The sequence below is a fragment of the Anser anser genome (genome assembly GCF_964211835.1).
Source record: "Anser anser genome assembly, chromosome: 10".
NCBI classification, from domain to species: domain Eukaryota; kingdom Metazoa; phylum Chordata; class Aves; order Anseriformes; family Anatidae; genus Anser; species Anser anser.
Window position 1 is genome coordinate 7695559 of NC_139730.1, and position 17211 is coordinate 7712769.

Genomic DNA, 17211 nt, shown 5'->3' on the forward strand with positions numbered 1-17211 from the left:
GCTGACTTCAGTGAAAATATCGTTTACTCCTTCCATGTCAATACCAGTTAACTCATGTTGCCTTACTATGCATCTGTCTCAGTCTTTTTTTCCAGCATCTCTAAGCAAGGGAAAGAGTTAAATGTATCCATAAAGCAGTGAAGCTCTTCATTAATTAATGCATATTTTATTCTGCCATTGAACCATACTGGCCCTGCAAGAAGGAAAATTATGAACTGCTTGGGTCTTTGCTCAGGGAACCAAAACCAGAGACATGGAGGCTTTTCCCTCCCTCCTTTTTCTGTCATAGTTTGCTCTGCTTTCTTTCTTTCTTTCTTTTTTTTTTTCTTTTTTTTTTTCTCCAGGTGCTCTTGACATTTTAACAGGCTCTCTGATCACTTCCAGGTGACCTGACCATCTTTTGTACTATTCTTGTCACAGTTCATCTGGATGAGAAAAAAAGAGGGAGAAAAAAAAAAGGAAAAAAAAAAAAGAGGCAAGACAAGGTTTTAGTTTTTATTGTCCTTCCTCTCCTGGCCCTCTCCATGTCATTCAGACCAGTGCCCTTGGTGGGGACGAGCTCTCTCCCCATCACAGGCTTTTTAAGAGCAGAGGGTCACTTAATCCTTCATAGCCTGTGGAGTGGGTGGCTGTGAAACCAATTTAACCCCTCGCTGCAGTGTTGTGCTGGACCTTGCGTTGCAGATCACAATAAATCACCCAGTGTCAAATGGATTTTTCTCCCTGCTTTAATATTTATTTGGCATTGAAATTTTAATAGGGAGGCGCATTCCCTTGTCATCCTGTGAATGCCGAGTGGGTGAAAGAAGGGAAGGAACAAACATAGAGGAATGGATGTAAAGTGCTGGGGGAGGGAAGAAAGGAAAGACTGAGAAGGAGTATAGGAAAAGGGAAAGGGGGAGGCAGCAGTCACTGCAGCATCTCTGTTTGAAGATGAGTTTCTCAGATAACAGCAGCTCAGTTCAGCTCCCTGCCCTTGCAGCAATGGGCAGCTCACACAAAGCAAGGAGGTAAACAAGCCTGGGAAGGACCCAAAGGTACTTGCACCCTCACAAAGTTCTTTTCTGTCATCCACCTTTCCAGCAAAACAAATAAATGAATCAGTGATTTGTGGAACCGGATCTGGAAAAAAAAAAAAAGGAAACTGTGGTTGTGGTCCAAAATCTGCAGTTAGACTCCGGTGTTGTGTATTACTGCGAGAAAGGGATAGAGTCACATCGAGGAGACAGATACCATTGACTAGATAAAGAGATGGTGTGGAGAGATACAGTAAGTGCTTCAGATAGGTGACAAGTGTTAGATGGAGTGGATATATAGTTATAATTAAAGAGATGGATACTATGAGTGCACATGGGAAGATACCTCAGACAGATGTACTGTGAATAGATGTTGCAGGAAGAGGGATATTGTTAGACAGACACTGTCTGGGAAAAATGGATAAGGCAACAAATAATGCTACAGCTAGGCACATAAAGATTGATTCCGCAGATAAATAAATTCTATAAATAAATACTCCAGAAAGATATTTCAGTAGCCTGCCATCTATGAATATTTGACACACACATCTAAGAAACTGCATAGTACCTCATCCAAAATAAACCTAACCAAGTAGCTACTAGATATGTGTACGAATCATGCTGTTTAAACATTGAAGAGATGTTAGCAGTTGCAGCAAAAACAACAATTTATCACCTGATTCAAAGCTCGTTTCACCCTGATTGTTTCAACATTGATGGCCTGGCAAGAGCATGGCAGAAAAGGCCAGGCCAGCAGGTAGACAATTAAGTGCTGAAGAGACACTGAACAAATAAATGGGAAAATACAGTGTTTGGATTTCAGAACTGGAAATGGGCCTCAATCTGGGTACGAAATTCCAATTTCATATCTGGGTTTACAAACAGATGACACATTTCAAAATCATTTCCACCTCTAGGTACTGGCACAGTTCTGATCTTATGTCCCTGTCTGTCCCTGCTGCTACTATAACCCCACAACTTCCATAGGGAGCTCCATTCCCAGCTCTCTCCAGTTACCTTACTGACCACAGAGAGCAATCGAAACTCCCACTACTGAGTGTCCTGGCAACACCACAGAACATCGTGTTCTCCTATAATAAGCTTTAAGCAAGAGTTCTCATCTACATGGACACTTACTCCTGCTGAGGCTGTCAGGTTCAGTCCTGCGCCTGGCAGATGGTGCCCAAATTGAGAGCCTCTGCAGGGAGGCAGGTCCTGTCAAGGTTCCTCTGGCCAGCAGTTCTGAGGACTGCCTGTGTCCAGGGCATCTGAGGAGTGAATGTACTTCTGTAATTTACATCTTTCCGCCCTTGCTGTGTTTGTCCTGTCACACCTCAGGCCTCCCTTGAGCCTTACAGAGGGCCCATTTTCTTCCTGTGGTCAAGTTTTCAGTGTTCCCACTGGATGGCTTTCTGTACCAGCTACTGTCCTGTTCACCTTTGTAGCCACCACCCTATCCCGAGCTTTGGCAGGACCTATCCTTCTGTTGATTGCTCAGCCCTATCAGGGATGCTCATTTTGGGGCTATCAGGCTCTACTTAGCATGTTTAATCATGCTGCTATTGAAGCAGACAAGTTCCTTCGCAGGGCCCTGATAGGTATCCTCCAGGCTACTACTGTGCTGCTTGCTCAGCACTCTCATTTCCGAACCCTCGCAGAGTTTATGATGCACCTCAAAGTCAATCTGGCATATGCCAGAGCTGGTTTGCTCAGTTCATTTTCTGTGTGACCTGAACACCTCCAGTATGCAGGTCCACAGAGTTGGACAGACAAGCACATTAACCTCAGCTCTTTTCCTTTGGCACCTCCTCACCACCACAATTAGTGCTTCAAAACAGTCCTAACCATAAGCAGTTTGATTTCTCGCTATGACAGACATTATATTAAATATATGTTTTCTAAATCATTTGATCTAATGTGCACTTGTAAAGCCTCACAGAAAGAACTTCACAAACTGTCTTTTAGCTTGTTATGGATGTTGCCTTCAGGGTCCAAATACTAGTTTGTGGCAAGGAGATGATATATATTTTTAATGGCTTCATACACCAAATTAAATTTGAAAGTAGCATTCAAGTCTACCATCCATTTTCAGTGATGATGTTTAATATTATTGTGAGAGAATCAAGTGCTTTACATGGTAGGTGCCAATCGAGTCTTGTTTGGGAAGTTATCCAAGGACTCTTGGGTACCACGTGCTGGGAAAGTGATTAAAACCCCGTCAGGTTAAGTGAGAAGAGTATTTTTGGTTTTCCCTTCTCCCCTTCATTTCAATCTTTTTTATCAGTCAGTTTCTATTTCCAAGGATATATCTTGTAATAATAATTGCTTGTTATCAGTGGATATTTTCCAGTACAGCAAAGATATCTAAATCCAAAGTCTCCAACAGAGGAAATTGATAGGTCTGAGTTTAAGAAGTGTTAGGTTAATCCATCTCAAAGGAGACCCTTTGTAAGAAGGGAAATGTTAGGCATTTCCTGACTATGGGGAGTAGTGTGGGAGGGGGGTATGCCAGGCTTCTGAGGGGGACACGCCTACAAAGCAGCAAGGGAATAGACAGCTCAGGAAATGTTCTTCTTCCTCGATTGTCTCCCCATGGACTTCCCTTGCATTGGAAATATCTAACACAGCATGAGAATGTGAAAGGAACTGTGTGAAGCTAAGGACTGTTCAGCGTTCAGAGCAGATGACTGGGAACAGCAGATTTTGGTTTGTTGTACCTGGCTTTGCTCGTCTGTCATCACAGATCTTTGAATGTATAATTTAGCTTCTGCTTAATGAATTCACCCTCAGCAGCCTAGGTTAATATGACTCTAATTGTGTGAGTGTATTTAATTGCAGGCCTTGTTCTCCTAAACTTGTAGGAGACAGTTACAGTAAATACCTGCGTGTCTCAGAAAAACAGCAAGCAGGATCTGTGCCATCTTTCACTGCGACCTGTTGCTAGGATCATGGCTGAAAAAGGCTGCCTGAGGATACCCTGGATCAAGCCATACAACCTCTCTGACCTTGCTCTGCCACTTCCCAAGCATCGTGCTTTCCCAGAACTGCCCGAGCAGTTCCGCTCCTCCAGCAGTGCCTGCAGTTTGCACCATGCCTTCTTGTAAAGCCTGTCCACGCACTGGGTATGTAAGGCTGATGCGAAAAGTGCCATCGGCTCTCCCTGCCATTGCAATTATGACAAAATAATTGTCACTGTACGGCACTCCTGTCACTAGCAAAGCAAGAAATACTCTGAGTGTTAAAAATTAGGGAGATAGGCCTTGTGTCTTTGCCAAATTTCCACACAGGACATATTTCTTATATCTTGGATTCCTTCAAATTGTTCCGCTGGCTGTTCACTGAATCTGGGAATTCTTCACTTCCTGTTCTAAAACTGACAAGATTTAAAGCACTGTTATTCCCTGCCTCAGAAATGGCTGCAAAATTAGTGGTGAATGATGCTGTTCAGGAGCTCAGCTGCTCGGTCAGACCTGCCGGTGCAGCTCCATGCACATTAACAGTGTAAATCATCAGAATGCTTCCCTTGTTGTTCAGAAAGCAACATCGGGTGTTTCAGGCTGCAAAGCCTGTATGTAAAGTAAATGCATTGTTATTTAAAAGCAATTCATATTGTTGGGAAGCCCAGGCAGGTAAGCTGATTGGTGGGTAAGCAATGGAGTGTAATAGCCCTGAGAAAACTGCTGTGTAATAACAGCTTTGATTCCTTGCAGGATAAAGCTGTATAATGTTGCCATCCTTCCTCTACCTTTCATGTGTACAGCACTTCATATACACTAAGTGTATTACTTTGTCATCTGGACTGATATCTGGTTTGATCCTCCTGGGCTTTGCTAGCCTGCTTGTGAGAAGTATGAAGTTTTCCAACAAAGTTTTAGGCTTAAGGTAACATCTAAATTATAGATTTCTGAAATCGCCTTGGCAGTGTTTCTTGATAGGCTGCTTTTTGAGCTAAGCTGATAACCCATCTTGCCACAGAGCTGCTTTTTTCTCCTTGATACTGAATTGCCTGTATCATGCACCATTAAATCTGACACAGTTTATCTGCAGGTTGGTTGTGCAGAAAAGGAGAAAGTCCAGCATAAGCTTGGCAATCTCACGGTAAAGTCAGCGGCAGGCTGACTTTGCTGCACCTGCTCTACCAACCTATTATCTCTGCCATTTGGAGAGCCTGGGTTCTTCAGCACCGTACATTTTTTTTTAACGTGTGGTGAGTTACCGACGCTAGAAATGTTATTGCAGGGGGCACCCACATAAAGCTGCTGGAGAAAAAAAGTTCTGTAGGGAAAATGATGTCATTGTGATTTGATAGAGAAGAAGGAAAAAAGAAAAATATTCTATGACAGTGCATAGCAGTCAGGAATCCTGTATGCATTCAGTAATACAACCTTCCCAAATGCACCCCCTCTGTAAAGTATGCATGTATATTCTAGCACTTGGATTTCTGCTGTTTGTACTGGAAAATATAATTTTTGTGGGCTTTTTCAGAGCCTTAGGGAACAATTCCTGAGCCAGAATAACTCACGGTCTGGTCTTTTCCTGGTGTTCCAGTTCCTGGAAGACAGAACACACCATGAGAAGAGCAGATGTCACTTTATTTTGGTGCAATGAGCAGCTTCCTGAAGCAAAGATCCAAAAATTGGAGCTAGGAAAACATAAATACAAAGACAAATGCCAGGAAATGCAAGATTTCTGTACTAATGAGGTTTTCAGGTCCAATGAAAGCAGCATACACAGCTCCTCAGTCTTTCTTTCCTCGAGCTGGTTGGCTGGTTTTTGTGCTAGACAGGCGAGTTGGACAGTTTAAAATCAGAGGCCAGGCTGGGTACAGAAAATCTGGCAGCTCGCAACAGTTTCTTTCTCATCTGAATAATCTCCCCTTCACTTTTATGCCTTTAGTTGTTTCCAGCACTGCAAGAATTACAACATTTCTCTTTGAAATATGACCTGGCAGCTAATCCTTGGTATTACTGAGCACCTCTCTCTCCTCCTCATGTCAGCAGGAGTCCTACATCCTCATCATTCCTCTAGCTAAACTCTACATTCCTGTCTGGCAGAATCATGAACACTCAATTCTTTCCCTAATGGATCTGGAAACTTGCTATTTTCTTTGCTGAAATCTTGGTTTGCTGAGGGGAGGTTTTGGATCTGACACACCAAGGTTATTAATCACCTATTTTCTTACTGCTTTCAATAGGGAGACAGGCACTTACATAGAAAAGGCAATTAAATAGCTTGGACCCTCATTCAGACTAGCCACGTGGAAGAGGACTTCAGATACAACCTGGCTCTACCTCCATGCAATAAACTTGCTGTCCAGGTAGAGTGATGGAGCCTGCTATCTTCACGTTATTAGGGATCTGGGGCAAAGACCGAAAAGCAGTTTGCCTGAAGTGACTGTGAGGCTACCAAGTGTAGAATCTTTATCTTTCAAACACAAGTGTTTTAGCCTCATGATTCAATTTTCCCTTGATGCACAGTCTGACACATCTTTTCTGTCACTTACTCTGCACACAAGAATTGACCTTTTATCATTTTTGGTTGTAAATCAGAGGGTGACGTTAAATGCTTAGGGTGGTTCTCTATGAAGTGACTGTTTCGCTGCTCTGCAAGCTGTGCTCTAATTTGCTCCATCTATCCAAATATATGTCCCATTTTGATTAAATGAGTACTTTTGTCAGTTTATGTTGCTTCAGCTTTCACTCAGAATATGCTTGTTTCTGTGATGTTAGCAGTCTTTTAAGAATTGTAGTGGGAATTTATATATGCATAGATAAATATACACACGCATATTCACACAGAAAAAGTAAGAAAATGTAATTGCAACTTTCAGGTAAAACACATAGAACATTTTGGCAAGCATTTGAAAATTGATTTTTTATAAAATATGCAGGAAATACTCATGTTAACGGAGATTTTAAAAAATGTTCCCTGCTGGGAATTGATAAATGTTACAAGCAACAAATGGATTCATTTGAAAACAGCATCTCAGTGTTATACAGGCGAAACATTATTAAAAAGCTGCAACAGGAACAGAGGAAAGTATTAGGAGATCTATTGTACAACAAACAGCAATGGCAACTCATATGTACTTTATTATGTTCTCTTAGCAATTTTATGCCATTTCCTTAGATCACAGCAAATGGTTGCTTTTTCCCTCTTCTCTGTGTTTACTGGGAGTTGTATGTTCCTGGCTGGTTGCTCCTTCCTGCACCACGAATCCCTTTAAACCCTGTTTGAGTTCTGCAGTACGACGACGGTGGTGTTTCATGTTTGTGTTAGCTCTCGATGCTTATTGTTTTTCTTGTGCGCTAAATCACTAAAATTCTGCATTGCAATTCCTGACAGGCAAATTTTAGGAGGATAATGAAATATTTGCTATTCTTCATGAAACATCTGGCAGGGCTCTGGCAAGATCAAGGAATTAGCAAGAGTTGCCACTTACATGCTGTATCTGACATTTTCGTTATCCTTAATGGAGTCCAAAGCATATGCAAATCAACTGCATAATGAGTGAGGTTAAGCAAGGTTTTGGATCTGGTTCCATATGGTGGTAAAAACATAATTGATCAGAATGTTTTGAAATATATTGAACATGAGTGTTCAGCTTTGTTTTATCTGAATCTCATTATGTCTGAGGAAAGATTTAGGGTGAGGGCAGAGGCTGAAGTTTTAACTGGATCTATTATTGGTTATCTGTGATCACACATACTTCATCAGATGTTTCTGCCATAAGCTCCACTTCAATTTGCTTTAAAAGCAAGATAGATGTTTTTGACCTTGCCTCTTCTGCTTTTTATTATTATGGGTGTATATTCTCTCTCTCTCTCTCTCTCCCCCTTCCTCCCCCCTCCCTTTCTCTCTTTCGTAATCATGGTATTGACTAAGCACCCTTGTTCTCCTCAGGAAGGGTGAGAGATCAAAAGTTACGTATCCGCCTCACAACTTTGTACACTACAGAAATCTCTCAGATCAATTATAATGAACATACCTAGAATGAGATACATAACTTTTGAGGGGACTATGATTTTACAGATTTGTGTTGGATTCATTTCAAGAAACCTGGGATAACACAGGGTCTTGTAGAGATGAATTTACTTTGAGAGGTGGCCATGCTGACAGATGTCCGTCAAGCTGGAAACTCTTAGGCTTAAGTGTTTAGTCATCTTGTTGGCCCTGAAATTCAGAATTTTCAGAATGCTCCAGAAACTGTTTTCTGTGAACCTGAAGCTGAGATTTACCTTTAAGGAAAGGCAGAATCCAGTGGTGAACCAGCTATCAATCCCCTACACGATGCCATACCCTCTCCACTGTCTGGACACCCCGGTGTCTGAATCATCCTTTTTACTAGAGCTCAGTGCTTTTAGTCCTGGTCATTGTTTACCCCTTTGAAGACACATGATTATGAAAGATAAAAGAGCTATGCAGAAGGGTTTCTAGAATAGTCATTCTTTACTTTAAAAAGTACAAGAATGAGTCAGGCTCATGTGGAACAGAAATATGTCTGTATTTCCCTACAGGGAATCCAAGATCTTACCTTCACTTTTGCCATGCAGTTTTGCTTTTTGCTTCTCGTTTAAGTTCTCAAATAGCTGGTGATAATGCTTTCTGTTATAGGCAACCATTTCTGCCTGTCAGTTGACCTTCCCATCTTTCTCAAGTCCTACCCAGACGTCCTAAGTCTCCCTTCTGATGACCTGCTGTTTTGTCAACACTCACCTGAAGGCTAGAGTCAAAGAAATGGTTTGCTTTGGTCAGAATCCAGCTCTTTCTCTGTGGTTGCTTCCACTTGAATGCAATAGCATCAAGGTTCAGTGATCATCTATTGTTATCTCTCCGATACCTGTAGGAGTATCTCCTGAGACCTCCTATGGCTTGTAATGAAAACTGTGCTCTGAATACAGAGCAAGCGATGTGATTGTGTGGGTGTAGAGATATGCTGGGGTCTGAGTGTATGTGTATCTACATGTATGTGTGTATATTTTTTATCTGTCTATCTGTTAGGAAAGATGGATAAGGGATGGTAATCTACATATTTACTCGCACACGCACATATGCATCTATCGTATATAGAGAGATTCTCTGAAGCATCAAAGTGGCTATCAGCTAAAAATAATTTTTCACAAAGAAAAGATAGTAAACATGAGGTTGTTTTCTCCTCCAAGGGGCATAATGGTGGGAATTCAGTCATTTACAGCAGTTTTTATTTCAGTCAGGTAGTTAGATGTGCATCTGTTACCTGGTATGCAAGCATATATTTGCATACATGGTTATCTGTATGAAAAAATACCCTGTACATAAAATATATATGTGGCTAAAACACAGTCTAGAAGTGTCTTGGCTATCTTAAAACATTTTGCTTTCAAAAACCCTAAATCCTTTAAGTCGCTCAGAGACAACTAAGGGATATATACATATGGAACTTGGACTTTTGAAATTAAATATATAGAGCCAATTACAAACTTGGATGAAGTCAGTGGAATGATATGAATCAGCACCAAGGGAAACAAGAACCCAGGATTACCTGCATGCCTCTACATTATTTATCTTCAGCAGTGCAAACTTCCAGCATTTAAGCCAAAATCTTTCCACATTTCTTTCCTCCTTACAGTGCCAACATCTCAATTACTGGAAGCACCCAAAAGCAATTACAAGGATTCCAATAATCTTTCTGTATTACAGTGGCTGGACTGCTAAGTATCATTGATAACTTGATTATCATTTTGAAAAGAAATTGCTTGGGGTAGGGACTCTGTGAGAAAAACTAACGAACACTTACAAATCATATTTTCAGAAACTCTTACATTATTCAGTGTCCTAATGAGTTCCAGTAGTCCCATACAGGAGTGTTTGACTGCTCACATTTCCACAGGAAGCTTAAGCTGTGCAAAGTCAAAATGTTATCAGTTTTGGAAGCATTTCTTTTGACTCTTAATCTCAGAGTGAAATCCAAGCCACTGGCAGTGCTGCCTGGTGGATATTATCCCACCTATTTTATGCCATCCATCTTTTATTTCCTGCATTTACCTCCCATTTTTAATGAATGGAACAAGATTACAGTGGATCAGATTTAAAATGCTTTACTACTAGTTGCTTCATTGGAGCTGGCCATAAATTTCTGTTCAGCATAAGACTACAAAATCTGTCCAATGGCTGCAGAACATATCAATGAGGTGTCTCACAGGTATTTGTCATACAAGAACTTCTAATTGATTCCAACAGCAAAAGTGGTTGTGCTGCCTGCATGCTGGCCCAGAACTGATGCTGTGTGACATTCTTCTCTTAAAAAAACACCAAGTTTTAGTGCAATCTGGATCTGAAGAGCAAGACCAGACCTGTGCTTTCACAAGACAGCTTAACCCAGGCTCAGTCTCCCAACAGACACTGGATTATATCCAGTGTCTTATAAAGGTCTTCAACTTGCTTAAACTTGAGTTCCAGGGCTTGAGCTCTGTTGTTTGAGAATTTGGCCCAGTTCTCAAGAACACAGTGCTGTGCCGCTGTAGGCACTCAGGACTCTGATTTTTTTCAAGGATGTCTCATGTTGCCAGGGAATTGACACAGAAACCAGTGCTGAATGGCATTTTTAGGTGAATGAACTGTTCCCCAGTTGTGTGGAGTGGCTGAACTTGTCTGGTGTGACCAAAATTTAGCAGTTTGCATGCATGATGTGTGAACTAGAGAAGGGAGAGAGGAAGAATACTAATATTTTTGGGGTCTGCATCAACTGTCATAGCTCCATTTCATGGCTGATTTGTATCTGTTCAAGGCAGTTGCTTTTATTAATGCTTACAAGTCCACAACTATAAGAATGCAAAAGATGCATTGTTAGTGCTGCACTGATATATGGATTGGTTCTCCATTAAGAAGAAATTAATGACTGTTCATAAGACCAAATCCACAGCCTTTGGCTTCTCACCAGCTTTTCCATCCTGCAAATCTAAAGATCAGCTCATATGAATTTTATTGGTTAGTATTAGAAGAAAGCCTGGATTTGACAGAGATGTCAGGAATCCAGGAAGGCCACATAACCTTCAAAACTCCCAATGTCCTCCACCCAAACTCATCTTTGATGGAACGATCACAGCTGTACCAATGATACCCAGTAATTCAATTAAATGCAATTCTTCCTATTCAGAAAAGGCTTTTCAGTCTCCCAACCGTGTGTAATGAGAGGTGCATACTCAACTTTTCCTCTGTTATTGCAGCAGTTATCAACCACCTTCTCACCAATAAGGAGAACAGAAACAGTCATTTCTTAGAAGACTGACAGTTTCTGCTGAATACAAGTAAAATGCTGTCCAGGGCTAAATTGTTGCAAGCCTGAATGAACATTAGGGGACAGTGTTGGCCAGGAGTCAGCCTGTTTCATGTTCCTTTTATTTACAAGTCATCCTCCCCTCTCTTAAACGATAAAGCCCCACTTGCTCCTTACTTATCTAACTGGTGCACCAGACATCCATTTTTAATCTGGCCAAATCAATTATAAATATTACAGCCTGCAATTACCCTGGGAACTCCTGAAAAACTAATTAGTACGAATCTCACCAATGAATTACACCTTTCTCTTGGCTATTTGCAGCAGGAATAAAAAGAAAGAAAGAAAAAGAAAAAACTACACTCAAAGAGACCAAACATCTCTCAGCCATAGCAAACAGAATTCAAGGCAATATTTAATTACGTTCATATTGTTCGTGGAAGGATGGCCCATGACGGGCTGAAAGCCAGGGCACCTGGCATTGCCTAAGGCTTAGCTTGAATTTTCTTAGGAGATGTAAGATGTAAAAGTCCTTGGCAAAGAGTCTTTGGAAAAAGAGATCTTATGGGAGCCTACAAAGTTCATATCATTAGTGTTTACCATGTAGCAGCAAAGGAGGCAAATGCAATAGTTCTTTAAGCTGGAGCCATCTTGCTTCAGCACATAGCTGATTCCCTCCCTTAGTGAGGTCAGGGACTAAACAGAGCTTGTCTGGCTTTTCTCAGGCAGAAAGAGAAGCCAAGCTGCTGTCTGGGGAGCTCATGAATTGCAGAGATGAAATTGGAAAGTCATAGCAAGGTATGCACCACACCTTGTAGCAAGTGAATCAAGACACAAAGGGCAGACTAAAGGCCTTTGTTGGCATCTTGTTGCTGTAGTGTATTTCTTGCACTAGGTGTAATTACCTAAAAGCATCATAGTTGTTTCATTTATCTCCTAAAATTATCCTTTATGAAGCTATTAAAGGCAGAATTGTACTCTGGGCTAACTGCAAATGTGGCTGCTTTAGATTCATTTTAGGTTCTTTACAAGACTTCAGAAGCAGTGTTCCTGCAAAATACTTTTAATAAAACATATGAATTCCTCAAAAGCAAAACTGTACGAGATCACACACCCTTTTAGATTTGGTGACATAGGTGGAATTTTAATGACAAAAAAAAAAAAAAAAAAAGAAGGGCAAAACAATCCCAATCCACTGCAGAGGGCGTAAGAGCTGCAGGGCACTTTACTTACCAGCATGTAGGCAATGGTCCATACAGTTGGTACAGCTTTGTTGGAAAAGGAGAGATTTCCCTTCCACACAGGAGATATAACTGGTCAGGGAATTTGGTGGTGTCTCCAGTCCCTGTTTGATTGGAAAAAAGAGCACCCTTATTTCAGGTGAATGCTGTAATTGCTGAGAATATGGCCTGTTTCTGTCAGAAAATCATTTTTATTTTCTGTTTTCTCACAGTAAAATATCTGGTATCTTGGACATTTTCAACTAAGCCATTTCCTGACTTATTTCTGTCTATGAACTGTATTATGGACGTCCTTGGCTCCATATACACAGCTATATCCCTGTATTGGACAACTTCCAGTGGATTGGGACATATCACGATGGAGAGAAGGTTTAGGGGAAGGAGAGAGTAGGGCTATGGACAGGGTAATTATGCAGCTACCAGGATGTCATTTTTCACTGCAGAGAGAAGATTAAAGATATGTTTGTTGATACATCTTCACAGGGAGTCATCGGTATATCCATGACCAGTGGTGGTCCCCAGCCTTGGAATTTTCTTCCTTTTTGTCTGAAGCATTTAACCACTTGCTTCCTAGGTTTGCTCTGGCAAAACTGTAGCAAATTTCAGAAGAGTGAGCTGAGCAATATGTATTAAAAAAAAAAAAGTTCAGTTTTCTTCCCTACAATACTGCAACTTCTAGGCCAGTCAAGTGAAGGTCAAGCAGCAAACCTGAAAAATAGCCACAGATTCCCTAAGAGGGACAGTTGTCAGTGCCCATTCTTTCCAGAAGAAAAGATAAAACGTTCTATTTTGAGCGATTTAGTAGAATATACACAGAGCAAGTGACCTGCCACACAAGCAAAATGTAAGTGAAAAATTCCAATAAATTACTTAGGAAATATCTAGTTTTTTCCAGTGCTCTGGGAGTGTATGCACGTACATCATGTAGCTATATCCTATCAGCCAGAACTACAGACTGTGTTTTCTGATGTGCAGTTCAGCAGGACAGCTGACTTACAAGGTTTCTGTCCAGCTGTGAGGTCGGCTGACTTAGAGTGGGGGGTTTGTGGGAAACACCTGAAAGAATTGTTTCCCAGCCGTACCAAAATGCTCCAGTTATACTGACATATAGAGAAGCACAGAACTTACTTGTCCTTTTCTTCATGTTAAGTCAGAAAGAAAAAAAAAAAAAAAAAGGCAAGCAAAACAAACAACAACAAAAAACAGAATTATTTTACAGTGTACCAAAGACTACTTTCTTTCAAAACCCAAGCAAACAAACAAACACACCCACATACAAAAGCAGAACTAATTAAGATCAAGTCATATCTCAATAACTATGCAAATTAAAAATCAAAACAAAGAAATTCTATTTATCACATCATAAAGTTGCAAATTGCTGTTGTGGCTCCCATCAGCTGCAATAGATGAGGGCTACGAGGCTGTAGGTTTTGAATTAGTAGATCAACCAACACGCATACATGTTTTATTGTGATAGCTGGGGGATTGTTGGCTGTAGATATATTAACAGCTTTCACTCCCCCTCTTCTGCACTGTGTTCACGTTCAGTGGTATTCATAGACTGTATTTGTCTTGGAGTTCTCTAATGTAACGTCATTGGTCTTCCTCATTGTTTACCTTCTGTAAGACAACACCATTATTCTTCAGTAAATCTGTTTCATGTCCCCTGGGTGTTTTATTTTGTTTACTTTTTTATTTCTTTTTTTTTTTTTTGTGGGGAGAATTCTTTTGCAGCTTTTAAAAATCAGATTAAAACCAAACAAAAATACCAAGAACCTGCCCCTAACAAAAACCTCTTTTTTTTGGAAATGAAAGAAAACCATGCCCTCTGCAATTGTATGCAGTTGTCTAGATGATGGCATTTCTGCTCATTACCATTTTTCACCATTTGCATTATCTCCTAGAGGAGCTGGTCTTTGTGACATGGTGGAGCAGCGTGCAATGACTTTGGCAGCTTCATTAGTGGGACTCTGGCTCCCCAGCAATGCTGCCTGCTGCCTCCTCTCCTCTTTCACAAGCAACTCTAACCTGCTGGTTTGAAATAACCCATTTGTATTGCTTTGGTTTGTGTTTTATATCTTCCCACTGCAGAAAGTGAATTATTGGGATGGAAAGTTCCACATGGAAGAGAAATGTAGCTGGTTTGTAGAGATTGGTAATGTGATACAGAGCCTCTCAATTTTTAAGTCACCAGGGTGATTACAGCCTCTCGTTGGCAGTGAGACGAAGTTGATGCCATCTATTTGCTGTTTGGTAGCTCATTATGTGATGTGTGGTGGTGGCATTGATCCAGTTAGTAGCAAGTATCAATCCAAATTGGAGAAGCCACCACTTAGGTCAGTGCTAATTGGCTTGCTCATTCACTGTCACAGCAAATAATCAAGGCACAGAGCAAACTGGGAAGAAAGGCATCTTTCTTGACCTCTAAAGATGGTCTAGGTACAGCCTCACATGTGGTGAACCTCTCTCTGCAGTATATATGTGCAACTATTGAATCGTCATGGTCTTAGTGCTTTGTATACTGTGTCGGTAGGCAACACAGCAGGAGCTATCTTGGAAAGCAGAGTTTCTGCAGGGCATTACAAAGGTTTTATTCATATATACTTGCTTCCTAAAGACTGTCCTGTAAGTCTTCAATGTAAGGAAATGCTAGTTTGGTGTGGTTTTCTTTTCCATATTCTGATTGTTGACTTGCAGATTTTCCTTCCATAGTAAAGAGCTTCTGTGCTAGAATTCATTTTCCTCTTTTAGTCAGAAATCCAGTCCTAAAATCGTTGAAGTCATCAACTAAACTCAGAAGGTTCTCTGTTAATGTGTTTCCCAGGTTTAAGTAATAATAGGGATTTTTTTTTAACTGTTATCCTGTTAATGCAAATGTTTGACATTAAGTTCTCAGATTGCAAACTGAACTGTTGTTCTATCTGTAAAATAACAGTGCGTTGAGCGGCAGCTATGCTTTGTCTCAATGGCATCAGCAGCTCCTCCCAAACATACAAGTGCAATGTCGAAAGTGGATACACTCAGGTTCTTTTTGATTGCAAGACATCAAAAGCTTATAAATGAAAAATCTAGTTCTCCTGAGTTTACACAGCTTTGAACATTATCACGGGTACTTGGTATCATGGTAATTCATGCCATACTTGCATCTGCAAAAAAAAAAGAAGAAATCAAATCCACTGGTCAGACTCGGTATACTGAGACCACTGCTCGTTGCTTTTTGTGCTGAGAGAATTGTCCTGGTTTGTTTTGTTTTGTTTCATGTCACATACTCAATTTCAGTATGAGTTCTTCCTGACCTAGATTTCTGGGCAGACTAAAGTGGAGCCAGAAACTATAAAATGCATAATTATTCATTTATTTATTTTTAAGCTGTACAGCTCTATTAAGCTTTCAGAGAATCCTTCATACCCTGCCTTTGAAGTAAACTAAGCCAGAGATCAGCCAGCAAAGTGGGTTGAAACTGCTTGTTTCTGATTGCAGAGTAGTCTGTATACAGTTAAGATCTGAAGATCTGGAGACTCGAAGCTAGGAAAAAGTTATGCTTTTTTTTTTTTTTTTTTTTTTTGGATTGCAGAGAAGAGAGGAAAGAGATCAATACATCCAAGAGCAATACTTTACACCTTTGGTATGTTCTGAAACCTCAGATGCTGGCAGTGCTGTGAAACAGCTGAGAGCTGGAAGATTATTCCGGTTACTGACATGTAAATGAGCAGACCACACATTAAATCTGTGTATACTCCATCTGCCAAGCCATTCATTCTTCCCAGCTTGGGACAAATTAGAAACTCTGGCCCAGTGGCGGAAGATTATTATTCCTTTCCCAGTCCCCCAAAGCAATACATTCTCCTGCTTTGAGTCTGATTGAAAACAATGACCCGGAGGTGAAAAACACAGTATCTGTCCCCCTGATTCATCCAGACTCTGACCTAGGCAGCCCTGAAACCACAGGCTGCTTTCTAGTCTCAAAAAATTACCCAGCTGCCCTCCCGGACTAAGGGCCAAATTGGAACTAGACAGCTAGATAGGAGAAAGACCCTATCCCCCAGAGCCATCAGGTCTTGTGGTTACAGTTCTGTCATAAATATTGCATTAGACTAACTTAATAGAAAATGTATTGAAAGTGAACATGTAAAGAAAGCCTACAACCATTCCTGTAAGTAAATGGCAGGAGGCTAAGATGGTATAACCTACCCTTCTGAGGGACAGACAAAGGAGCTGTGGCATCTGTTCAAGAGTCTCTCTTCAGCCATTCTGACTTGCTTCTGAATTTGGCCTTTCTTCAGTAAGTCATGCTGTCACAGCCTTTTCATGCTCCTTCCAAAACACTCCTGGTATTTCTGCCCACCTCGGAGTCAGTGTGCTCCAAGTCCCTAGAGCCTCTGTTTTCTGCTTGTGCTGCCTCTTGTTAGCAGTGCTCTGAGCTTGCACAGAACAGGAGGCAAAGATGCCAAAGCACTTCAAGCACCTGGATTACTTAGATCTTACACCACATACGGAACTACAGCGAGGTGGATGATGATTAAACCAGCAACCTTGTGGAAACTGAATACCGCCTCCTCTACTGCATTTCAGCTGCTTTAACCTTGTAAGTGCCTTGAGGCAAGGATGATGCTGTCTGTGTATAAAACACTCTACATTAGCAATAGCAGTAATAACAATAATAATGCATTTCTCCTATGGGTTAGGTAAGTATCACTCT

The 17211-nt window shown here is 40.9% G+C and overlaps 1 protein-coding gene and 1 long non-coding RNA gene across 3 annotated transcripts in view; one reads left to right on the forward strand and one right to left on the reverse strand.

Moving 5' to 3' along the window:
• Positions 1 to 17211, forward strand: part of AGBL1 (AGBL carboxypeptidase 1) — a 308283-nt gene that overhangs the window by 285377 nt on the left and 5695 nt on the right. The gene's annotated exons all lie outside the window — the stretch shown is intronic.
• LOC310904661 lies at positions 720 to 16836 on the reverse strand. Of its 2 annotated transcripts, XR_014588513.1 has the most exons (3): positions 16704 to 16836; positions 12505 to 15658; positions 720 to 1122 (listed from the first exon to the last, which is right to left on the reverse strand). It is a non-coding gene; the product is annotated as an uncharacterized lncRNA (long non-coding RNA). The 2 variants fall into 2 exon arrangements; XR_014588514.1 differs by lacking the exon at positions 720 to 1122 and having other exon boundaries at positions 10551 to 15658.